We start from the raw sequence: 27,104 nt of genomic DNA on the forward strand, positions 1-27,104 counted from the left end.
CATCATAACTTTTTATAAAATGAACAAAATTCATCATTAATCTCACGAGGTTTATAAGTGATAAGCGAATTCTGTCTAACAGCGTTAATAGTCCTCGAAACCTGTTCTTTCTTTAATTGTCATGCCAATACCTTATGTGTTTTCTCTCCCCATTCATAATATCGTTGTTTAGTCCTATTAATCATACATTCAAATTGATAAGATTGTAAAGTATTATATTCCAGTTTCAACCTAGACAATTCTATTTTCTGAAGCATCTTTCCGAAATTCCTTTTCTAACTCAGCAATCCATTTCTCTAATTCAAGACTCTGATTTAATCGATTCTTTTTTTATTTTAGAAGTATAGTAATTATTTGTCCTCTCAGATAAGCTTTCATAGCGTCCCATAATACAGACTTACTTTGAACAGAATTAGAGATTTCTATCAAAAAAAGATTAATTTGTTTTTTCAAAAAATCAATAAATTCTGTATTTTTTAATAACATTGTATTGAACCTCCAATGATAGGCCATTTGAATTTTCTCAGAGGTGGCATATATAAAATATAACAAAGAATTATCTGAAATCACCCTTTTTATATTACGCTTGTTGTATTTTCCCCTGTAAATGTGCCGATACTAAAAAAAAAGTCAATCCTTGAAAACTATTCATGTCTAATTGAATAAAAGGAAAAATCCTTGTCTATCGGGTTAAGACATCTCCAGATATCCACTAAATTAAGATCTTTCATCAACGCTTGAACCTGAACTGCCATTTTAGACTTCTTAACTTTCTTCGAAGATTTATCTAATAAAGGTTCCAAAACAATTAAAATCACCACCAAATAAAATATTATCATTAGCCTGGCCCAGATATAAAAATGCATCAGAGATAAATATTTCATCATCTGCATTTGGGGCATAAATATTAAGTAAAGTCCAAAATTCACTAAAAATCTTACAATTTAATTTAAGAATACATCCTGCCTTTTCCTCCATTTGATTGTAATTTAAAAGATAAATTCTTATGTATCAAAATTGCTACACCTTTAGTCCTGGAAGTAAGTGAAGAAGAATATACATGCCCTACCCAGTCCCTCTTCAATTTCATACTTTCTTTGACATTCAAATGTGTTTCTTGTAAAAAAGCAACATCAATTTTCATTTTCTTAATATACGCCAAAATGCGCTTATGCTTAATCGGACTTGTTAAACCTCAAACATTAAAAGTAGCAAACCTCAACTTTGACATATCTACTAATATGACTAAGAACTAATAATATCATTATATAAATACTCAAATCAATGTAAATAGGCCCTCCAAAAGGAGAAAACAAATCACAAATTAAAGACTAAATAAAATTAAAAGAAATTAAAAAAATAATTTTAAAAAAATTATTCAAAAAAGAAAAAGAAGAAAAAGAGAAAAATAAAACCCCCAAAAAACTACCAAAAGGTAGTAATCCCTAAACAAAACTTGGGTGTGGATCACTCACCAGTGGCTGATGACTAATAGAACTTGGAGCAAATCTCTCCCTCCCCAGCCGAACAAAGAATAACAGCAAAATATCATAATGACATAAAAAATAAAGTAAGAATAAGAAAGTTCTTCTATTCATCCAAGAGAATCCAAACTTGGAGACCCCATTTTAAGAGAAGTTGGACTCTTTTCATTCTCATTTCTCCCATTTCTGCCATTTCTTCCATTTCCAGAACAACCAGATTTTTCTTTAGGAGACAAGATGGCATAGAGTCTAGACGTGTGATCTCGACCTCTCTGGCCGGATTTTTAAGTACCCTTTTTTAACCCTTTGTTTTCAAGTTTAAACTTTTTAAATTTTAGTCTAAAGTATTAAGGAACTGTTATGGCCATTAATGGTAAAAACATTAAACCTCAAGTGCAGAAGAAGTTACATTTTCGAAGTGTTGAAGGTTTGGGGCCTAAACAGCTTGCTACAGCCTCAGGTTTAATTTCTTCAATGTCTAAACCACAAAGATTGCCTGTGGGAGCTGAAAAAAATGTTTACTACTCACCAAGAGAAGGACAGTGCTGGACTTACCCATTCTCAGGAGAAAGGTGTGTGTTCCCACGAAGTGGATCCCGATTCTGGCAGCCTGCCGACTTTAATGGAGGGAGCATGCAGAAATGCCTCAGGCAGTACTCCAACCTGAAGATCTCGATCTTATCCATGAGTTTTTGTAACAACAGCAAGCTGCGGGGGGAGACCAGGGTCGACCCCCTGAGGAAGTCGGGGTGCTGTCGCTGGGAGTGCAGACCCGCAGTAAAACCATTAAACTGCCTGTTGTTGAGTTGCAGCAGGAGCTGCAGTTACCTGGTTCTGCCATTACGTTAGAGAAAGCAGGGCTGAGCTTTTCTGAATTACAATGTAAACAGTTAAACGCTGTCATCCAGCCTATGATGAATGAGATGACTCAAAGGATAAGTTTAGAATTGAATACAGTTAAAAAAACATGTGGAAGCATCTTGTGAAGATTTTTAAAAATTTCAGTCTGCTTTTTTGGAATGTCAACAACAAGTGGCTTCTAATACAGAAAAAGTGTTGGAGGTGGAAAAATCTGTTAAAGAATTGTGAGAATGTGAGAGGGAGTTAGAGAGGAAAGTAGATTATTTGGAGAATCAAAGTAGAAGGAATAATGTGAAGATTGTTGGTTTGCCAGAAGGTATGGAAGGACAAGATCCTCTTCGTTTATTTAAAGACTGGATCCCACAAGTACTAGGGCAAGAATTTTTTTCCTGGTGGCTTGGTATTGGTAAGAGCTCATAGAGCTTTAAGAAGAACACCTTTACCTGGTCAATCACCGAGACCTGTGATAATACGATGTTTGAATTACTTGGACAGAGAAGCAATACTTCGTCTAGCAGTGCAAAATGATTCAGAATAGCTGATTATTTTTTTAAATCCAAACTTGAGTCAAGAGGTTATTCAGCGTTGGCATCGATTTAATCCAGTTAAAGAAGTTTTGCGGCGTAAAGGCTATAAGTCTACTTTTCGCTATCTGGCAGTGTTGAAGGTGTTTTATGGAGACTTCAATCTCAGTTTTTTGAAAATGATCGTGAAGCAATGATTTTTGCTGATTCATTGCCAGATGCAAGAGGACAAAGACGTAGTAGTCAAACAATATTGATGGCTTTTATTAGCACAAACTTATGGTACAATAATGAAAGACAATGGGTGCATATACAGTTATATCCAAGGGGAGTGTCTTTAACAGTAGAGATAATGCACAGCCAATGTTTTTACAGCAAGGCTCGCCAAAGGGAAGACAGACAGCTTAGCTGAGATTCACCACAGTCTCCCCCCCGCCGAAGAAGGGTTAAAATCAAAAGGACAGCTGCTAGGTAAAACCTAAGCAAACAATACATGGATACCATTTGGGGCATTGAGAATTCTCTGACAGCCAAAATATCCCAGTAACTAGCAAAGCAATCAAAATTTAATGAGATGTTTTATAACTTTAGGAGAAATATTAGAGGATGCTTTTTTACTCAGTGAGTGGTGGCAGAATGGAATGATCTTCTGAATGAGATATTTGTGGCTGGGTCCCTTCTGTCATTTAAGAGAAGGTTGGATGTATACATGGAAGTGAAGGGGTTGGAGGGTTATGGGCAGAGAACGGGAGGGTTGAGCTAGTGGAGTTGTTCAGGTGAACCGATGTGGACTCAAAGGATCGACATGGCGTGTTTCCGTGATGTAAACGGTTATATGGTTAAATACTGCAGCCTCTCAGGTTGTTTGTGAATTCTAGTTGATTTTCTGAGAGGAACAGGAGGAACATGTGCAGGCCTCATACGCTTTGCAACCTTGGGAACTGTTATAGGTTCCCGGGTCTGTAGTATGGGAAAGTCAGACTTCTGGACCCATTTCAGAATCTCCAGCATGAGGCAATGGAGCCTCAGCATGGCCATCTGAATGCTTACTATGGGTCACAGGCTAGGGGAGGGTGAGTTCAATCTCTCAGGCTCACTCTGAGTAGGGGTACAAGGAAGGGGTGAACCAGGTGGCGCCAGATCTCTTAGAGGTACAACGTCAGTGCTCCCATCTGGGAATTTAACATGGGCATAGTTGAGGTACTCGAGATGGCAGAGGTCGACAGCATCGAGTCCACGCTGCTGAAGATCCAGCTGCGCTGGATGGGTCACGTCTCCAGAATGGAGGACCATCGCCTTCCCAAGATCGTATTATATGGCGAGCTCTCCACTGGCCACCGTGACAGAGGTGCACCAAAGAAAAGGTACAAGGACTGCCTAAAGAAATCTCTTGGTGCCTGCCACATTGACCACCGCCAGTGGGCTGATAACGCCTCAAACCGTGCATCTTGGCGCCTCACAGTTTGGCGGGCAGCAGCCTCCTTTGAAGAAGACCGCAGAGCCCACCTCACTGACAAAAGGCAAAGGAGGAAAAACCCAACACCCAACCCCAACCAACCAATTTTCCCTTGCAACCGCTGCAATCGTGTCTGCCTGTCCCGCATCGGACTGGTCAGCCACAAACGAGCCTGCAGCTGACGTGGACTTTTTACCCCCTCCATAAATCTTCGTCCGCGAAGCCAAGCCAAAGAAGAAGTTGGGGTTAGTATACAGTAACTGAAATGGTTGGACTAGAGGGTCTGTTTTACATGCCTGAGTGTGGGTCTTCAGCAGCACGGTCCCAGGCTCAGATAAACAGGCTGGCCAGTCCATCAGAGCTCCTGATTTCCTAGGAAAATCAAACATACGTTCATGAGGTGTTTGATTTGTTGCAGTACATAATAAAGACCAAATAGAATGTAACACCTCAGGCAGCACCTCCTGCCACAAGGTAACAGGGTAACCATGTGTCTTTAACACAAGGTTAACAGTCTTCCAGACAGTCGCGCTAGCACTTTCGACCTGCCCATTGCCCTATGGGTTGTAGCTAGTGGTGCGGCTGGTGGCAATCCCCTTTCATAGCAGGGCTTGGCGCAACTTAGCGCTCATGAAGGCTGAGCGTCTGTCTGTATGAATGTAACTGGGAATACCAAAAACACTGAAAATTCTGTCGAGTCTTAATGACAGACGCTGATGAGACATTAGGGCAGGGTATCGCAAAGGGAAACCTTGAATATTCATCAATTACTGTAAGGAAATATATATTTTTGTTGTTGGAAGATAACAGCCCTTTAAAATCTCAGCTAATCCTCTCAAAAGATCAGGTTGCATTGATGAGAATGGTCTCTGGAGCTTTGAAGTATTGTGGCTTGCATTCTGCGCAAACAGGACAGCTTTTAGTCAGTTTTCTGTCTTCTTCCAGAGAGCAATGAAGGTTGCTAGCCCTTATGTAGTGGAGAATCTCGTGACTCCTTGGTGGCACAGTCTGCTATGGATCTCTTTTAGCTCCTCCAGCTGAGCACCGGCAGCAGCTCGTGACAATGCGTCAGAGGAATCATTTAACCTGCCTGGTCTGTACTGGATCTCATAATTATAAGCTGAGAGTTCTATTCGCCAGCGTGCCATTTTATCGTTCTTGATTTTACTTTTATGTTTAGTATTGAACATGTTTAGTACTTCAGATTTCTGATCAGTGATAAGAGTAAATTTTCTGCCAGCTAGAAAGTGTCTCCTGTAGCGAACAGCTTCAATAATAGCCTAGGCTTCTTTTTCAATGGCAGGATGTTTAAGTTCAGGTCGGTGTAACGTGCGAGAGAAGAATGCCAGAGGTCTGCCCTTTTGATTAAGGCTTCCTGCCAAGGCACAATCTGAGGCATCAGTTTCCACTTGGAACGGGACATCCTCGTCAATGGACAAGAGTTCAGCTTTGGCAATATCAACTTTAATTCTCTCGAAGGCCTTCAAGGCCATTGGAGAGAGAGGAAAAGATATAGTGTCAAACAGAGGGAGTGCCTTCGTGGCGTAGTCCCGAACCTATTTGCAGTAGTAGGAAAAGAATCCCATACACCTTTTAAGGGCTTTTGCTGAGTCTGGGGGTGGTAACTTCTTAAGCAGAGACATTCTTTCTGAATCAGGGCAAATGTCGCCCTTGTGAACCATGCAGCCCAGAATGGGCAGCTCTGTCATGTTGAAAACACATTTGCCCTCATTAAATATAAGGTTAAGTTCTTTACCTGTAGCCAAAAGTTTCTTTAAGTTGTTGTTGTGTTTAGTCTGTGTTTTCTCACAGATAATGACATTATCCAGATAGGGAAACGTACCCTGTAACTCATACATTCTAACAATCTTATCCATTTCCCTCTGAAACACTGACACACCATTAGTGACTCCAAAAGGTACCCTTTTAAACAAGTATAACCCCCCATCAGCCTCAAAGACCGTATAGTGTCATTCCCTTTTTTTAATGGAGATTTGGTGGTAAGCTTCTTTGAAATCGATAGTGGAGGACACTTTGTATTGCGTTGATGCGTGGCAGGGGTAGGCATCCAGGTTAGTGTAACGGTTGGTTATCTGGCTGTAGTCAATAGCCAGTCGTTTCTTAATGTGATTTTTTACAACTAACCACCTGGGCTCGTCATGGACTCTTACTGGGTTCAATTACTCCCTTTTTAAGCAATCTCTTGGTCTCAGCTTTGATAAACTCACGATCCTCTTTGCTGTAAGAACTGCTCTTAGTGACAATCGGCCAACACTCAGGGGATAAATCACTGACAAGAGAGGGAGCTTTGATCTTTAATGTCAACAGACCACAGTAACTAGCATGGGGGATAAATAAGTGTTGGGTAGTGGCCCACCAAAATTTAACAGTACATTGTTCATCTGAGATTGAATATCTAACCCCAGTAACACAGGGCCACAGACCTCTAGCATAATAAAGAGCCACACATCAGCCAGGCAATGTCCCTGCAAATTTAAAGTAACTTTACACTTGTCCCATACAGTTTTTGTAAGTTCACTACAAGCCATCGATATCTTTCGGTTCGCTGGATATCTCTGCAAATTTAAGACTTTGGCAACTTTCTCATGGATGTAGCTGTCAGTACTCCCCTAGTCTATTATGCAATTGAGAGTCTCACCATTCACCTCACCCTTCATAGTCGACCATTCCAGTCCGTAACATCCCCCAAGCTTTACAGTCAATTGAGCTATCACAGGGGAACTTTGTGTTGATCTCACTTCACTGTTACTTGAAGCCGATTCAGTCGGCTCATTTGAAGATTCCTCCTTTTCACAGTTGTCTTCCATTCCCGCAACCCCAGGATTAATTTTCTTGGTGCTTCCCTTCTTCTTCTTATCAGTGGGAGTACTTTTTGATCTACACGCTTTAGCAAAGTGGCTGAGTTTTCCACAATAGCTGTAGGTAGCAAATCGAGCTGGGCACTTCTGTCTGCACAAAAGAATAGCACTTCTCAATGTTTTGGCTAGAGTGACTGCCCGATGGTAGGTTAAGGACTGTCTCCAGCAGCCTCTATTGGATTAACTGGAGTCGATTCCATTGACAAAAGCATCCAGCTTCAAGGCATTGTGGCGTTGTTGCACATTGACTGCCCTGACATCACATTTGTTTGCCAGTGAGTCGAGGGCCAGTGCATAGACAGCCTCACTTTCCCCAGGTTTCTGTCATCTAGTCACCACGTTCCATGGTGCCGCATAGTATGTAGTCAGAGGTTCCTGGGTTATAGCCAGGGTGGTAGCTCCTTGCGTTACGGCAAAAGGGACCTCACCCAGCAGGGAATGCAGGTGGCCCCACTGTATCACCTCATCGACCATGTTGTTTCGAGCCATAAAGTAATTGAAACAAGCAATCCAGTGGTTGAAAATTTCTCTGGCCCTCGGGGCAGACTGGTCGATTATCATCCGCTCTGGCTTGAGTGCTGCATCCATTCCTGCTAATAAAATTGAATTGCCAGTTTATTAAGTAGACAAAGACGATGCAGTCAAACAATATTCATGGCTTTTATTAGCACAAAATTATGGTTCAATAATGAAAGACAATGGGTGCGTACAGTTATACCCGAGGGGAGTGGCTTTAACGGTAGAGATAATGCACAGCGAATGTTAGTACAGCAAGGCTAACCGAAGGGAAGACAGACAGTTAAGCAGAGATTCATCACAGCGTGTCACTGTGGGCTGTGGGCGTGTTAATGCCGTGTATCTGTGTGGATTGTTGAAATGTCAACGTGGGAGTGTTAGCGCCATATATCTGCATGGATTGTTGGGAGTGTCACCATGGGCTGTGTGAATGTTATTGCCATGTATCTGCATGGGTTGGTGGGAGTGTCATCATGGGGTGTGGGCATTTTAATGCCCTGTATCTGCATGGGTTGGTGGGAGTTCCACCATGGGCTGTGGGCGTGTTAATGCTCACTATGTGAGTTGGTGGAAGTGTCTGTGTGGGCTGTGGATGTGCTAACATCATGTATCTGTGTGGATTGGTGGGAGTGTCACAGTGGGTCATGGGCATGTTAGCGCTGTGTATCTGGGTGGAATGGTGGGAGTGTCACTGCGAGCTGTGTTGATTAGTGGGAGTGTCACCATGGGGAAATGCTGTGTATCTGCGTGGATTGCTGGCAATGCCACTGTGGGCTATGGGTGTGTTAACATCGTGCATCTGCATGGATTGTTGGGAGTGTCACCGTGGGCTGTGGGCATATTAACGCTGTTTTTTATTCGTGGGTTGGTGGGAGTGTCTGTGTGGACTGTGGGCATACTAACACCATGTATCTTCATGGATTGGTGGGAGTATCTGTGTGGGCTCTGGGTGTGTTAATGATTGTATCTGTGTGGATTGGTGGGAGTGTCACCATGGGGAAATGTCCACAGATAGTAGACAAGGAGAACTTAGGAAAACACATACCACGATTTTGTTCAAAAAGCAGAAGAATAAAATATTTGAGCGGGGTCGAGCGGAACCCATGTGCCCAAGCAAACTAGCCTTTCCAGATGGTTTGACGGTGAGGTGAACAATTGAAGAGAAAGCCTCTTTCTGCCATGTGGCCCGACTGACATGAATGTTCTGGTCGATGCCCTGACAAGCATCAACAAGGCAGAGCAGCGCGACGAGCGCAAGGTTCTCACCCAGCCATACTCCAAAGTGATGGTGGGGGTCCTGGCTGTACTGAGCAAGCCTGGCTACATTGGAGAGTTGGAGATGGTCAGTGATCATAGGGTTGGGAAAATGTCGTTCATCTCACAGGGAGATTGGATAAATGTGGCGAGATGAGCCGCAGATTCAAGTTGAAAAGCTGGGAAGGTGGCCAAATGGTCTTCTGCCTTCCCGTCAGTTTGGTGATCTCGTTATCACAACCTCTGCTAGCATCATGGACTATGAAAAGGCCAAACGAAAACACATGGGAGGAAACATCTTGGGATTGGAAGAGGCGAAACCTATCCGCAATTTTAAAAACTCTCAACAGAGAAAAAGGCGCGAGAACATGTTGGATGTCGATTTTTGAGCAAAGCAGCATTTTTTTAAACCCTTGTCTAAGATCCTGTTAGTAAATAACATTCAAGACCCTTGTGCTTGTGGTTCTATTGGAGACAGACCCATCAGCTCATTCTCGGGGAGAACGGATTGGACTTGTCAGGACTGGCAAGACAGTTTGGGTCTGGATTTTTTTTTTGCCGTTTGGAAGAATAAGGGGCAATTTTATTCAAGCAAATAGTGGACTAGATGAAGAAATGTGTTGTAAATACACCTTTTATTGCACAATCATTCAGAATCACAGAAAGATGTGGAAGCTGACCTTCGCCGAGCTTTTTTTTTAACACCAATCTGAGCATTTCAGTCAAAACCTCCCCCTTCTCACACCATCGGCCTCATATTTAGCCGTGACAAGCCTTCCGCTAACCACCGCCCTCCACCCCTACAACATCCTATCCGACAGCCCCAAAACCGCCCTGCTCTCCAGCCACAGTCCCCACCCTCCTCTTGTCCCCACCACCGCCACTCAGAGACATTCTTATTCAGAATTCAGAACTCCTGCAACTATCAGAGTGCGAGTCCCATATTCCGCGACCTGTCCGTGGCACAACCCATACCATGCCCAGTCTCTGCCCATTCACGATTCCAGCCATGGTCTGTTCAATGCAAAACCAACGCCATCCACCCCATGGCTATTCCCCTCTCCTCCGAGAATCGCACCTCCTCTCTCCTGCACATTGCGCACTGGGAGCCGTGGGCTCATTGTCCACCACTGGGACCTGCTGGAGGGAAGGCAACAGTTTCGTTTCGAAAGCCAGCTTTCCAAAGGCACTGCTGAACGTCTAATTATTTCCCTCTCCGCTAACTTCTTTTTGGTTATTAAGAGTTGCAGCTGTTACAGGTTTAGAGGACCCCAAAACCCAACAGCAACAGATATGCATCACGACAAAGGATTACTTAAACAAAAGTTGCTTTTAATTATCTTTAAACATGAAAATAGAATCAAACTTTAATTTATCTCTATTGACTCACTTAGCCTCATTTAACCCCCTTCTAATTCTAAACGCACATGTGTGTAATGTGTGTGTAAGTTCTGCAAAGTTCTTTGCTTCACAGTCCAATCTCACTGGTTGCAGATCATGCTAATCTGTGCACAGAAGTTAACATTAATAATGTTCACCTAGCTTTGGTGCTTAACAGGTAAATGGTTACCATGCAGAAAGGTTCTTGTTGGTTTTCAGCGAGTGAGTTTTTCTTGTTCCAGGACACCCATAACTGATTCCTTTTTAATCAGCCATTCCAGTGTCTTGCTGATGAAGCCTGCCCCCTTCAGGATTCTCCAGATGATACCTTCTTTCTTTCAGGTCACCAGAAAGTTCCTTTCTATTTCTCCTATTCTAAGGCAAACACTGGACAATCACTCCTCTCCTTTGACTAGGCCATCTTTCAAAGCTTGCTCGCTGGTCCCTCTGGAACTGATATCTGTGTCTCTCCTCTCTCTTTTTCGCTCCCTCCAACTCAGGGCAAAGCCTGATTTTTTCTGCTCTCTGCCTGCAAAGATCACATGACCTTTCAGACAGGAAATGCTCTTTTCCAGACAAAGCTGCTACTGCCTGTTGTTACATTTGTTGCCTTTTACAAACAACAGTCCATCCTGAATCTGAGCTCTCGTGCAAAAGCTCCTGTAAAAACTCTGTTTTGAAGTGTTTGTGTGTGACCTGCTCTAACAAATCTTTCCCAATTTATCTCCCAAAACACATCCAGATAGTCTGTCACACCGTTCCCTTTTAAAGGAATTTTTACTTTTGAGTTAAAATTCAGTTATTATTAAACTGTCTTTAAAATCACTAAGAGATAACAATACACAATATATAACATGTAACCCAATTTTGAGAGTATTTTTATACATGATTGTTGACAAACAATCTGCTATCACATTATTTGTACCTCTGATATGATTAATTTGCTGATTATATTCTTGTAATATTAAACTCCAGTTTAACAATCTTCTGTTTTCATTCTTAATTTTATTTAAAAACACCAGATGATTCTGGTCAGTGAATATCACAATTGGTTCATGAGAAGTGCCAAGATATACATCAAAATTCTGTAGAGCAAATATGATAAACAACAGTTCTTTTTCAATAGTGGAATAGTTCCTTTGATGAACATTAATTTTTTTTTGAAAAGTAGGTAACTGGATGGTGAATTTCAGTATGTTTTTGCTATAAAACTGCACCTGCTGCTCCCTCATTGGCATCTACTGCTAAAGAAAGTGGTTTATCAAAATCAAGAGTTATTAGCACAGAGCAATGGCATAGCATCTCCTTTAAATTTTTGAAAGCTGTCTGACAAACTTTAGTCCACACAAATTTCTCCCCTTTCTTCAAAAGGTTGGTTAAAGAAACAGCAACCTCAGCAAAATTTCCTGCCATTCCTAAAAACCCACAACATTGGGTTACCTTCCCATTGGGAATAGGAAACTCAGAAATTGCATTCACCTTAGCTTGAATAGGTATAACTTTGCATTGGCCAACTATGTTAGTGGGGCATTTGCAAATTGACTCTTTGCTGAGTTAACAGTTAAGTTTGCTTTGGAGAATCTTGCAAACAATTTGTTCAATTCCTTCAAATGTTGTTCCCATGTGTCACTTTTTGTGATCAAGTCATCAATATAAGCATCTGTATGTGTTAACCCATGGATTATGGAATTAATCATCCTTTGGAATGTTGCAGGGGCATTTTACATGCCAATAGGTAACATATTATATTCATATAAACTGGATGGAATTACAAAAGCCGAAATATTCTTTCCACTCTCAGTTAAAGGCACACACCAATAATTCTTCAACAAATCCAACTTAGTAAGAAATTTAGCTTTGCCAATTTTATCAATACAGTCATTTATTCTCGGAATAGGATAAGCATCTGTTTTAGTTACTGAATTAACCTTCCTATATCTGTACAGAACCTAACAGTTCCATTGGTTTCAGTAATGGAATACAAGGAGAACTCTAATCTGATTTTAAAGGTCTAATAGTATCATTTTTCAAGATATATTCCACCTCCTAATCAATGATTTTACTCTTCTGAATGTTTATGCTGTTTGTTTTTTTTAAACTTTATTTATTCATTCAAAAAACAAATAATACATAACATATACAACGATTAACCATAAACATGAATGTATTTTTTTATATATAGAAAAAAAGAAAAAAAAAGAAGAGAAAAGAACCCCCCCTACTTCAGCCAACTGTCCTAAGGAGAGCCATAAAGAAAGAAAAAGGAAAACATATTAAAGAAAAATTAAATATACATATTAAGATCTAATCAATGTAAATTGAAATGTAAATATTCTGAGTATAACAACCACTTATTAATAAAAAACTATAATTATCACGTGAAACATATGTAATTGCTTCCATTATTAAACAATATCTCATCTCATTATGCCATCTATAAATATCAATCATATTTGTATCTTTCCACGTACTAGCAGTACATTTTTTCGCTACAGATAAAGCTAAATATACAAAAGCAAGCAGAAACTTATCTAATCCCAAGCCTTTCAGAGGTTGCAAACTCCATAATAAAAATATTATCGGATCTAAAAGTATTTTAATCTTATACAGGTATTCTAAAAACAATTGAATTTTCTTCCAAAAAGATTATACATGACCAAATAGCATGAAAAAAGTTCCAACTGAATTACCACATCTAAAACACAAATCTGATTCATGAAAACCATACATTTTTTTAAAAATTTCAGGTGTTAAGTATAATTCATGTAAAAAGTTATAGTTAATCATTGCACAATGTGCATTTATCAATCTAGTTACACTATCATAACAGATATCTAACCAATCATCCTCAGAAAAAATAAACCCAGTATCCACTTCCCATTTACTTTTAGATCTAGCCCAACACGTTTTATCCATACCCTCCTGTAATATTTGATACATAGATGAAATATAACCCTTCTCTGGTACCGTTATAAGAAAAGTCTCAAATTTAGTCATTTCAGGTAAAATCATATCTCTACCAAACATACGTTTTACCAAAGATCGAATTTGATAATAGAGATACAAAGAGTTCTTATCAATTCCAAAACTGTCCCTCATCTGATTAAAAGATAAAAATTTACCCTCTTTAAAACAATCTCCCAAATTTTTCACACCTTTAAATCTACAATGCAATAAACTTCGATTATGTATTGAAAAAGAAATAAGTTGATTATTATACAACGGAGTCAAAGCCGATAATTCATTTTATTTTTCTTTATCCATAACTTCATTAGATGTTTTAGTATAGGCACATTATACTGCTGTAATAAAAATTAATATTCCATCTAAACAAAAATTGATGTATTTCAAATTCAGAAATATTTTCCATCTTAATTTTGGCCCAACTAGGAGGTCGTACCAAATCCATTAATGAACTAATAAATTTAAGTTGGGCTGCTTCATAATAATTTTGAAAATGTGGTAAATGTAATCCTGCTAACTCATATTTCAAAGTTAATTTATTCAAAGATACTCTTGAAAATTTACCTCTCCATAAAAACTCCCTAACCATTTTATTCAAATCCCAAAAAAATATATTATCAAGTAAATACGGAATAGATTGAAACAAATATTGCATAAGTGGAAAAATATTCATCTTAATTGTATTTATCCTACCCAATAAATTAATAGGCAAATCTTTCCATTTAATCAAATCAGTTTTAATTTTTTTATTAACAGAACATAATTTAAATTATATAAAGATTGATAATTAACATTCAAAATTATACCCAAATATTTAATTAGATCTGTCCATTTCAAATTAATAATATTCATATAAACTGAATAAACTCATTCACTTACTAGTAATATTTCACTTTTTTCCCAATTATATCCAGAAAGATGTCCATATTGTATTAAACACTCATTCAAGTGCAAAAGTGACTGAGCCTGGGTTTGTTAAATACACAAATACATCATTAGCAAATAAATTATTTTATACTCCTCATCTAAAATTTCATACCTTGTATCTGTGTATTTTGTCTTATCAGCTGTGCTAAAGGTTCAATCACTAATGCAAAAAAGCTGGTGATAAAGGACAACCTTGACGAGTTGATCGAGTCAATTTAAAAGGTTCTGAAATCAAACCATTCATCAATAATCTAGCTACTGGTTTACTATATAGAGCCTTAATCCAACCAATAAAGAAAGGACCAAATTTAAATTTCTCCAAAACTTTAAACAGAAAATTCCATTCAACTCTATTAAATACTTTTTCCGCATCTAAAGATATCAACATCGGGTGATCTGAAGATTGTTGAAATCTATTAATCAAACTAATCACGCACAGAATATTATCTGAAGCATATCTATTCTTTATAAAGCCTGTTTGATCCATATGAATCGACTTAGGTAAAAATTTAGCCAATCTATTCGCTAATATTTTAGCTATTATTTTATAATCTACATTTAACAACAAAATTAGTCTATATGAAGATACTTTCAAAGGAACTCTATCTTTTTTTGGGATTACTGTAATTAAAGCGCTAGAACAAGACTCAGGGAATTCATAATGTTCTCCAACTTGACATAATACACCCCCAAACACTATAGATAAATCATCATTAAAAATTTTATAAAATTCAACCGATAATTAGGCGATTTACCATTCAGCATATCCATCATAGCCATTTTAATTTCCAAATCAGTAAATGGTTCTTCTAACTCCTGCATATCTGCATCCTCTAATATTGGTAAATTCAACTGTGATTAAAAAAAATGATCAATCGATCCAGTTTATTGTTTTCCTTCAGATGTATATAATTTTTTATAAAATGAACAAAATTCATCATTAATCTCATGAGGTTTATAAGAAATAATAGAATTCCGTCTAACAGCAATAATAGTCCTCAAAATCTGTTCTTTCTTTAATTACCATGCCAATACCTTATGTGCTTTCTCTCCCCATTGATAATACCATTGTTTAATCCTATTAATCGCACATTCAAATTGATAAGATTGCAAAGTATTATATTCCAATTTGAACCTAAATAATTCTATTTTCTGATCTTCTGTAGCATCTTTCTGGAATTCCTTTTCTAACTCATCAATCTGTTTCTCTAATTCAAGACTGATTTAATTGATTTTTTTTTAATTTTAGAAGTATAACTAATTATTTGTCCTCTCAAATAAGCTTTCATAGCATCCCATAATACAAACTTACTTTGAACAGAATTAAAATTTTCTTTCAAAATAAAATTAATTTGTTTTTTTTCAAAAAATCAATAAATTCCGTATTTTTAAACAACATTTTATTAAACCTCCAATGATAGGCCAGTTGATTTTTCTCAGAAGTTGCATATGTAAAATATAACAAAGAATTATCTGAAATCACCCTACTTTTATATTCCATTTGTATTTTCCCTTGTAAATGTGCCGATACTAAAAAAAAAGTCAATCCCTGAAAACGATTCATGTCTAGATGAATAAAAGGAGAAATCTTTCTCTGTCGGATTAAGATGTGTCCAAATATATACTAAATTAAGATCTTTCATCAATGCTTGAACCTGAACTGCCATCTTAGATTTCTTAACTTTCTTCAGAGATTTATCTAATAAAGGTTCCAAAACACAATTAAAATCATCACCAACTAAAATATTATCATTAGCCTGACCCAAACATAAAAATGCATCTGAAATAAATATTTCATCATCTGCATTTGGGGCATAAATATTAAGTAAAGTCCAAAATTCACTAAAAATCTTACAATTCAATTTAAGAAACATCCTGCCTTTTCCTCCATTGATTCTAATTCAAAAGATATTTTTTTATGTATCTAAATTGCTACACCTTTAGCTCTAGAATTAAATGAAGAAGAATATACATGCCCAACCCAGTCCCTCTTTAATTTCATACTTTCCTACACATTCAGATGTGTTTCTTGTAAAAAAGCAACATTAATTTTCATTTTCTTAATACGCCAAGACTTGCTTACGCTTGATCGGACTGTTTAAACCTCAAACATTAAAAGTAGCAAACCTCAACTAAATTCCAATAATATCTTTATATGAAAACTCAAATCAATGTATAAAGGCCCTCCAATAGGAGAAAAAAAATCACAAATTAAAAGCTAACTAAAATGAAAATAAAAAAATAATAAAGAAATAAAAAGAAAATCCCCCCCACCCCAAAAAAAACTACCAAAAGGTAGTAATCCCTAAACAAAAATTGACTGTGGGTCACCCACCAGTGGCTGATGACTAATAAAAAAGGGACAGACAGAGTAAACGTGGATAGGCTTTTTCAATTAAGAGTGGGGGAGATTCAAACTAGAGGGCATGGTTTAAGATTGAAAGGGGAAAATTATAAGGGGAACATGAGGGGAAATTTCTTTACGCAAAGGGTGGTGGGGATGTGGAATGAGCTTCCGACAGATGTGGTCGAGGTGGGATCATTGGTTACATTTAAGGAAAGACTGGATAGTTACATGGATAGGAGAGGACTGGAGGGATATCGACTGGATGCTGGTCAGTGGGACTAGGAGGGTGGGGATTTGTTATGGCATGGACTAGTAGGGCTGAACTGGCCTGTTCTGTGCTGTTATATGGTTATCGTCATTAGCCATCGACTCCATGCACAAGGAAGCCAGACTAAAGTAGACTTCTTCAAATTTTATTTTGTACCCTCTCCCCTTTCCGGACTCCACCACCTCGCCCATACACCTCTATCAAGACCCCTCTCAATCTTCTACGCTCCAGAGAAAAAAGCCCCAGTCTGCACAACCTTTCCCTGTAACTCAAACCTTGAAATCCTGTCAACATTCTCATGAACCTTCTCTGCACTCTCTCTATTTTGTTTATATCTTTCCTATAATTTGGTGACCAAAACTGTACACAGTACTCCAAATTTGGCCTCACCAATGCCTTGTACAATTTTATCATAACCTCCCTACTCTTGAATTCAATACTCCGATTTATGAAGGCCAACATTCCAAATGCCTTCTTCACCACACCATCTACCTGAGTATCAGCCTTGAGGGTACTATTTACCACAACTCCTAAATCCCTTTGTTGCTCTCCACATCTCAATAGCCTACCATTTAATGCATATGACCTATTTGCCTTTCCAAAATGTAACACCTCACACTTATCTGTATTAAATTCCATCAGCCATTTCTCAGCCCATACCTCCAGCCTTTCTAAATCACCTTTTAATCTATGATAATCTTCCTCACTGTCCACAACACCACCAATCTTTGTATCATCCGCAAACTTGCTTATCCAATTCTTCACCCCTACTTCCAGATCGTTAATATATATAACAAATAATAGTGGACCCAGGACTGATCCCTGAGGAACTCCACTAGTCACCGGCCTCCAATTGGACAAAATATTTTCTACCACTACTCTCTGACACCTCCCATCCAACCATTGCTGAATCCATTTCACTACGTCCTCATTTATACCTAATGCCTCCACCTTTTTTCCTAATCTCCAGTGGGGAACTTTGTCAAAAGCTTTACTAAAGTCTAAATAGACAACATCCACAGCTTTCCCTTCATCAACCTTTTTTGTAACCCCCTCAAAAAACTCAATCAGGTTTGTCAAGCATTATCTACCCCTGACAAAACCATGCTGATTACTCCCTAGCAATCCCTGTACCTCCAAATATTTGTAAATACCATCCCTCAGAACACTTTCCATCAACTTGCCCACCACAGACGTTAGACTCATGGGCCAATAATTCCCAGGTTTACATTTAGACCCTTTCTACCCCAGTGGCCAGTGACATCCTAAATATCTCTGTTAATGGCCCCACTATCTGTCCACTAGCCTCCCTGAGTGTCCTTGGGAATATTTTGTCCGGTCCCGGAGATTTATCCACCTTTATCTTTTTCAACACAGCCATCACTACCTCCTCAGTTATCCTTATATGCTTCATTACCTCCCCACTATTTTTCTTTACCTCAACTGGTTCAATATTTTTTTCCCTAGTGAATACCGAGACAAAGAAATCATTCAAAATTTCCCCCATTTCCTCTGACTTCTCACTCACTATCTACACTATCTACAAGGGGTCTAATTTTATCCCTCACTAATCTTTTACTTTTAATGTACTTATAGAAACCCTTTGGATTTATTTTTACTCTGCCTGCCAAAGCCTCTTCGTGCCTTTTTTGACCTTTCTAATTTCTTTCTTAAGATTCCTTCTACACTCCTTGTAATCCTCCTTCAAATTGTCAGCTCTCTGTTCTTTATACCTCTTGTACACCTCCCTTTTTCTCCTAACCAAATTTCCAATATTCCTTGAAAACCAAGCCTCCCTATGACTTCCAGCCTTTCCTTTGATCCTCACTGGGACATAACTACTCTGTACCCTCAAAATTTCTTTTTTGAATATCCTCCATTTCTCATTTACACTCTCATCTGAAAATATCCTGTCCCACTCAATACTCCCCAAATCCCTTCTTATTCCTTCGAAATTTGCTATTCTCCAATCCAGAACCTCAACTTTAGGCCCCTCCTTGCTCCTACCTTAAAACGAACAGAATTATGATCACTAGACCCAATTGGATCTCCAACATTAATGTCTGATACCTGACCTAGCTCCTTCCCTAACAGGAGATCCAGTATTACACTGTCCCAAGTCGGTTCTTCTACTAATTGATTCAGAAAACAATCTTGAACACATTTAACAAACTCTAGCCCATCCAGCCCTCTAACTGTATGGGTATCCCAATCAATGTGAGGGAAGTTAAATCTCCCATGATCACTACCTTATAATTCTCACACATATATGTTATCTCTCTACATATTTGTTCCTCTAGTTTTCTTGACCCATTTGGTGGTCTGTAATACACCCCTATTAGCAACCTCATGTCTCCTTCACCCCTCCATTCCACCCAAACAGCCTCACTGGACGAACCCTCCAGACCATCTTGCCACCTCACGGCAGTAATGTCTTCCTTAACAAGCAGAGCAACTCCTCCCCCTTTTTTACCCCCTGATCTATCACATCTAAAACATCACCATGATGTCATCAGCCCGCCCCCTGGCAGCCCAGCCGCTTTCAGCTGCAACAATTGATACTTTGAACAGGCTAGTTCTACCTCTTGGAGAAGTGTTAGGTGAATAATCCTCCTGGCCGGCTTTTCCGATTTCAGATGACCACCCGATTGCCGCACATGAGTATTCTGTGCAGCTTTACAATCGGGCTTTGTGGCCACCAGAAAGTGACTACTGAGAGCAAAATTTGTTCTCCTCACTGCCTGCAAAGATCACATGCTCTTCCAGACAAAGCTGTCATGGAGTGTTGCTATGTTGTTGCCTTTTGCAAACAGCAGTCCATCATAAGTCTCTTGCAAAAGCTCCTGCAAAAATTATGTGTTTAAAAGTAGTTGTGTGTGACCTGCTCTAACAAACCTTTCCTAATTTATCTCCCAAAACACATCTATATACTCTGTCACACAGCTTCTCCCAGTTGACTTCGCCATCCAGAATTGCCCTCCTGGTGACCGCTGTCTTTGGTCTTTTCCACGGCGAGCTTTTGGTGCTGCCAAGCTGCTTTTCCACAGCTCAATGGCAATTAGGTTTTGCAACAGTCTTCATTCTGTGAACGGGCGCAGGGCTGCTCTGGAATGGAATCAGAATGATTTCTACATTCCTCTCAAGTTATTCACTGCGGCTCCATGAGAGATACCCAGCAGGAGGCTGAAGCCAATATCTCCGCAACTCTGTGAACAATGAGCAGATTCACTCGGGACAATTTTTAAACTGAGGAACTTTTGAGGTGATGAAAATGATTTTGTGGGAGCCAGAAAACAAAGTTCAGGCTGAACTGGTTCCTGAAAAGCAGGGAGAGGTTCTCTGTCCCCATGGAGGAGTCAAGGCTACAGATACCGAGAGCAATGTCTGAAAGACGTGGCAGCAAAATGACTTGACTGCAGCGAAGTCAGACAATGAAATGAAGAGGAAAAAACGACACTCTTGCTGAAAAGAAAGCAGATGCTTACCTGGATGTAAACTTTGTTTTAGAGCACACATGTCAAACTCAGGCCCGCGGGCCAAATTTGGCCCATGATATAATTATATTTGGCCCACAAGATCATATCAAATATGTATTAGAGCTGGTCTCCTGGCTGCCATGCCAGTATAGCGCATGCACAGCTACAGCTAATACTACAAATCCCAGAATGCTTTGCAAATGTGTTGGTGCCGGCCCATCAGCCCACTAATCGCCCCCACCTCCTCCATTTACTTTCATTAGCATCTGCGACCTGTCGCCCAACTCACATGTAATAAACCCCTTACGAAAAATGGCCAAACGAAAGACAGAAAACAGGACCTTTCAAGACAGGTGGGAGGCAGACTATATGTTCATCATTTTAAAAGACAAACCTGTTTGTTATTGAACCAAGTAGTTATTTTTTTGCCTTGTTGGCTTGTGAAAACTCTGTGAATTTGAGTTTGACACCACTGTTTTAGAGTCTTCTCATCTTGTTGCAAATTGCTTTCACTGCGTTAATGATGCTGTCCAGGTGTAATTGGTTTGTTGGTATTGTAACAATATTACATGCTGTAATGGAACATTTAAACTGTGTCTTTTACTTCTGATGCTGCAAGGCTGAGAACTTGCCTGTTTTTTTAGAATTAGTAGACACATCTGGTTTACTATGAGGCCCAGGATGCATATTTAGTAGACACATCTAAATTCCACCATGGGGCCCAGGATGCAGTTGAATAGGAAGACTTTATCTAATTTACACTTATGAGGCCCAGAGATGCAGTTTTCTTTTGTTGGTCGCAGACTGTCAGGAGACTTTGAAGATAATACAATTTGTTCAAAGAGATAAGATCTGAAGTAAACAACTTTTGGGTAATATAAGCCATGGTCCCACTGCTGAAGAGAGAGACTCTGGAAGAGGTGGCTACATCTCTCAGCAAGAAGAAGAACTTCAAGAATCCAGCTAACGTCCCGGTCGAGGGAGGTAGAGAAGCTGCTACTGGCGCCCCGACAACCTACTACAAGTGTGCAGTCATTGCTTCGCTTCAGCAGTTGGGACCAGTCCAGGCTTTGTTAAGTATAATTGGGAAGGGCTTGCATATTGTAGTGTGAATTCAGATTTAGATTTAGTAATAAAGACTTGTATAAACTGAACTGCTCTCGGTGTGTGTGTCTATTTTCTTTTGGTAGCTCAAACACTGTGACCAGTCTAAAATGAACAAAATGAGCATCTGGAACAATTTTCGTGCTTTAGCAGTGATGGTTCATGTGCTGAATGGGATTCGCTTTTGTGTCTGGTTCTCAATCTACGTCATTAGCAATTTCTCCACATCTGATAGAGATCCCTTTTGCATTTTCGTTGGCCTTGTAGCTTTCATTGGGGCTGATCACTTGTCTTTGAGGATCGTCATGTTGTGGAGTACGACATGCCTAAATTGCGAACAATACCATTCCTTGGTTTTCCACCTTTGTGTTGTTTAACACTTTTGTTTCAGTTCCAAAGTGATACTTGGTCTTTGCCTCTTGCTGCTGCTATCACTGTTTGGAAGCCAAGATAGATAGATAGTACAGTACCTACATACAAAAGCCTTTGTATAGAAAAAGACATGAGATACACCCATAGCGTGCGGGAAGTTGTTACGTACGTCCAGTTACATCCACTATGTCTTGTTCTCCAATTGGAATTTCTGAACTCTATTATAATCTTATAAGACCATTGGCGATGACATATATACGGTCAGGTATTGCCCTAATGGATGTTAAGCGGCACATACCTGTATATACACAAGTCCCTTCCGAATGCTGGACAAGGCACATCATCAAATTCAATGACAACTTCTCACTAGCTCCCTCTCGACCAATGGACCAAGGTGTTGTGTGAGCTGCTCCCCAGTGTCAGAGGAGAGGGTACAGAAAGAAATTTGTCTGGTCACCGACTTGCGTGCATGGTTTCTCCGACTTGGTTGGCAAATGTGAGCACCCTTACCACCAAGGTCTGTGAGCAGGCAATTGCCAGATGCCAGAGTCCTCTCTTGGCTTGCGTATCCTGCACCTTGGCCTCACACCTTGGCCCAGATGACCATCACTGTGCTGTGGTGAGGCAACGGGTAGGCTGGCAAATGCATATCTAGAGTGTACCTGGAGCTCCCCATTTGTCTGTGCTATTGTCAAACACCAGGATTCTGTTCCTGCTCATGTTCTCTTTAAACAGGTGCCACAAGTGCCTGTGTTGGATCCCTGTAATGAGAGCCAGGAGGAGTTGGGATTTTAAATAAAAGATCCTGATAAACTCCTCCAATTGAGGTATTTGTTTCTGTTAATGGAAGGCTGGGGTGACGATGCCATTGTCAAGTGAAACAAAATATATGCAACGTTTCTTTCAAGTATTTGATTGGTGAACTTTAAAGACATTTCAGAGACTAGCTGCTGTTCAGGGAGGCAGTGAAAGGTGCCTGTCTTCCTGGAGACAGCTAGAGGTAGTGCCTGTTCCACAGCTTGTTTTGCCATTTCAGAGACTAGCTGCTGTTCAGGGAGGCAGTGAAAGGTACCTGTCTTCCTGGAGACAGCTAGAGGTAGTGCCTGTTCCACAGCTTGTTTTGCCATTTCAGAGACTAGCTGCTGTTCAGGGAGGTAGTGAAAGGTGCCCGTCTTCCTGGAGACCATGTTACAGTGTGAGGTAAGGAATGTTCAGCCACCAGTTGCCCAAAAGGCCCAATGATCAGCCTTGTTGGTGGACACTCTTCTATTGAGAATTTTATTTCTGGCCATCCCTGGGATGTCCCTCTTGTCTGAGCATCACTGGATTCTCAGGAAGAGGACTGTCTGGGTGGGACCCTGTATCTTCTCCTGATTAATAGCCCAGCCAGGATTGCGAAGGCAGGAGATGCGCCACTGTCTCCTCTGTGGGACCCTGGATCAGGATATCATTGATGTAGAAGTTTACATTGTAATGGGGGGGGGCAGGGCAATATTTTTTAGATCGTGGGATATTAACCCATGATAGAGGATGGGACTGCAGACATTCTTTCTTCTTTCTTCTTTGGCTTGGCTTCGCGGACGAAGATTTATGGAGGGGGTAAAAAGTCCACGTCAGCTGCAGGCTCGTTTGTGGCTGACCAGTCCGATGCGGGACAGGCAGACACGATTGCAGCGGTTGCAAGGGAAAATTGGTTGGTTGGGGTTGGGTGTTGGGTTTTTTCTCCTTTGTCTTTTGTCAGTGAGGTGGGCTCTGCGGTCTTCTTCAAAGGAGGCTGCTGCCCGCCAAACTGTGGGGCGCCAAGATGCACGGTTTGAGGCGTTATCAGCCCACTGGCGGTGGTCAATGTGGCAGGCACCAAGAGATTTCTTTAGGCAGTCCTTGTACCTTTTCTTTGGTGCACCTCTGTCACGGTGGCCAGTGGAGAGCTCGCCATATAATACGATCTTGGGAAGGCGATGGTCCTCCATTCTGGAGACGTGACCCATCCAGCGCAGCTGGATCTTCAGCAGCGTGGACTCGATGCTGTCGACCTCTGCCATCTCGAGTACCTCGACGTTAGGGGTGTGAGCGCTCCAATGGATGTTGAGGATGGAGCAGAGACAACGCTGGTGGAAGCGTTCTAGGAGCCGTAGGTGGTGCCGGTAGAGGACCCATGATTCGGAGCCGAACAGGAGTGTGGGTATGACAACGGCTCTGTATACGCTTATCTTTGTGAGGTTTTTCAGTTGGTTGTTTTTCCAGACTCTTTTGTGTAGTCTTCCAAAGGCGCTATTTGCCTTGGCGAGTCTGTTGTCTATCTCATTGTCGATCCTTGCATCTGATGAAATGGTGCAGCCGAGATAGGTAAACTGGTTGACCGTTTTGAGTTTTGTGTGCCCGATGGAGATGTGGGGGGGCTGGTAGTCATGGTGGGGAGCTGGCTGATGGAGGACCTCAGTTTTCTTCAGGCTGACTTCCAGGCCAAACATTTTGGCAGTTTCCGCAAAGCAGGACGTCAAGCGCTGAAGAGCTGGCTCTGAATGGGCAACTAAAGCGGCATCATCTGCAAAGAGTAGTTCACGGACAAGTTTCTCTTGTGTCTTGGTGTGAGCTTGCAGGCGCCTCAGATTGAAGAGACTGCCATCCGTGCGGTACCGGATGTAAACAGCGTCTTCATTGTTGGGGTCTTTCATGGCTTGGTTCAGCATCATGCTGAAGAAGATTCAGCATGATGCTGAACCACTGCAGACATACCCTTGGGGTATATTGCGTGTATCCCAGGTGAAGGCAAACTGATTATGGGCGTCGGGGTTTAAGGGGATGGAAAAGAATGCATTGGCGAGATCGACCATGGCATACCAGAATTTGTTGTACCTGCCTGTGATATCGTCAACCAAAATGACCACGATGTTGGGAGGGTGATGGGAGGGGGGCACGGCGGTGCATAATCAAACTCAGCCTCTGAAAAGACATCACTGTCCAGTTACACATCCCCATCTCCCAACCATGCATCACACATATTGATAGTACTGATCTTAACAGGGTCGACCTACCAGCCGGATCGATCACCTAAAGCTTCTATGCTTTGACCAGCTGACAGGAAGCTTCAAGGTACTTAGTTTACAAGCTTGCTGATGCACACCCTGGCAGCGTCCAGTGCCTCCCGCAGGGACTACGCTGGATTGTTAGGGATTCTATCTGCTTATCTTTCTGGGTCCCCTGACTGCTTAACTCCTACGTGATACCCCACTGGTGCCTCAATAGGGATACCAGTAACCCTAGGGCTCCAACACTCTCCCTGATCCCGAGAAAACAGAAGGGAGACCACGTGGTGCCCTATCTATCTTCTCTCTGTGAATGTCCATCCTGCCAACCCAATCAATTGGAATGGCATGGCAACCCAGCCATGCTGCAAAACAGCTGAATCCCTGACAGTCATCAGTTGAACCAGGGATTTTATAATCCATCCCCATGGCTCCTCTCCATCTGTGGGTCATCTCCTTCTGCATCCATTGGTGAACAGGTACACAGACACACATGAACCCAACAGGATGCCCACACACACACACACACACACACACACACACACACACACACACACACACACACACACACACACACACACACACACACACACACACACTGTTAATACAATCTCCCACTATAAATGGTTAAAACTCCACATATGTCCAACTGAAACTCTTTAAACTCTGCTTGCAGTGCCATTGTCGTGTTAGGAAGAATATCAGGTTTCATGAGTCTGGACACAAGTGTTACTTTAAAATCACAAATAGGGGAGAACATCAAACGGTACTCGATTACTATTTCACCTAAGCAACGATATGGACATTCACCTCAGTCCTCCACTGGATTCCGACACACTTGAGTACCCACACTACAATGGGATGCGGCTCTCTGCAAGTATTGGTCTCTCACAATACTGTGGTTCAGCTTCAGTGCAGTGCACCCCTTGCCCGCGAAACTTCCAGCCATTTTCATAGAAGTGATCTGGCATGAAGCGATGTCTGGGGCTTGGGCCATGAGACAGAAAGAAAGAATTTGTGTGTTGGTGCTAATCTGTGCTTCTAGCAAATAATGACATGAGGTGATTTAAATTAGCCAATGCAAGATGTACACTCATTGATGGCCAGAGTCCACTTTGATTAGAGTGCTATGTGACTTCTGAATAAGTTTCAGACATGGAGGACACATGGCCACCCACAAAACACACATTCCACACAGGCAGGGAGGCCATGTTTCCTTCACACTCAACAGTGGGAGCTGATAAAAATGTGGGAGGATAAAAAGTAGGATAATTTTAGAATTGGTATGAATGGGTGGTTAATGGTTGTTGCTGATTCATTGGTCAAAGGGCCTTTCTCTGTGTGGCATACATCTCTATTACTGTAAATATTAAACTTTAAAAAAATATTTATTTCTACTTTTGTTATTTCACATCACCAGCAATATTACAAGAGTAGAAAATGTTTTGACAGCATAATTATTAGAAGGCCAAGGGGGCAATCTGGCCTCTGTTTGCAATGCCTGGGGGTAACTTGAGGATGAATTGGCCACAATGACTATGGCTGCAATGTCTGTACCTCGGGAGCCACATAACCAAGAGGGAACTCACAGGGATTCCATTCCTTCGATTTTGAAGGAATTGATTTATATCTTGATGAATTGCAAGGAGATCCAGTAATTCTGTATCGAGGGGGACATCATGTGACACCATAGGATTGACACGTAGGCTCCTGACTCCCTTGAGAATTTAGTTTAAAAAGTTTTAAATAATTAACTGTTTAAAGTTTTAAAATATTTTTAAAGCGTATTTAAACCTCCTTCTAAAAAAGAAAAAGTGATCATGGGAATCCCGACAGGAAGACAAGAATGTAAAAAACCTGGGCCTACCTTGATGACGAAGCAGGGCACTGGACTTCATTCTGCCTCCTGACTTGTTGCTGGAGGGGACTCCTGCTGGCTCCTCCCTGTCGCTAATGGGGAGAGATGACGTTGTTGGTGAACCCAGGAGTGAACTGTGCATGAGTGATGCCTCGTGCATGTGTGTTGCGATGAAACTCTAGGACCTACTGGGAGTGCAGCAGCCCCATGGAGAGAAGTCAGGGACCTTGACCTCTGCACAGGAGAAGGAAGAATTGGGCTCGTCAGCTAAAATGACAATGGAAAAATTTAAAGTAATGAAAGGGGAAATGAGATAAGGATTAAAGGACGTTAATACTGAGATTAAAGATGAAATTAGAGATGAAAGAAGATATTGATACAATATTGGATGTGGTAAATAAAATGAAG

At 40.8% G+C, this 27,104-nt stretch overlaps 1 pseudogene; it reads left to right on the forward strand.

The window, feature by feature from the left end:
* The first annotated feature begins 8,915 nt into the window (after window positions 1-8,915).
* On the forward strand, window positions 8,916-9,363 carry LOC138754938 (small ribosomal subunit protein uS8-like; annotated as a pseudogene).
* Window positions 9,364-27,104: the final 17,741 nt, after the last annotated feature.

The sequence above is a fragment of the Narcine bancroftii genome, chromosome 1 (assembly GCF_036971445.1).
Source record: "Narcine bancroftii isolate sNarBan1 chromosome 1, sNarBan1.hap1, whole genome shotgun sequence".
Taxonomy (NCBI): domain Eukaryota; kingdom Metazoa; phylum Chordata; class Chondrichthyes; order Torpediniformes; family Narcinidae; genus Narcine; species Narcine bancroftii.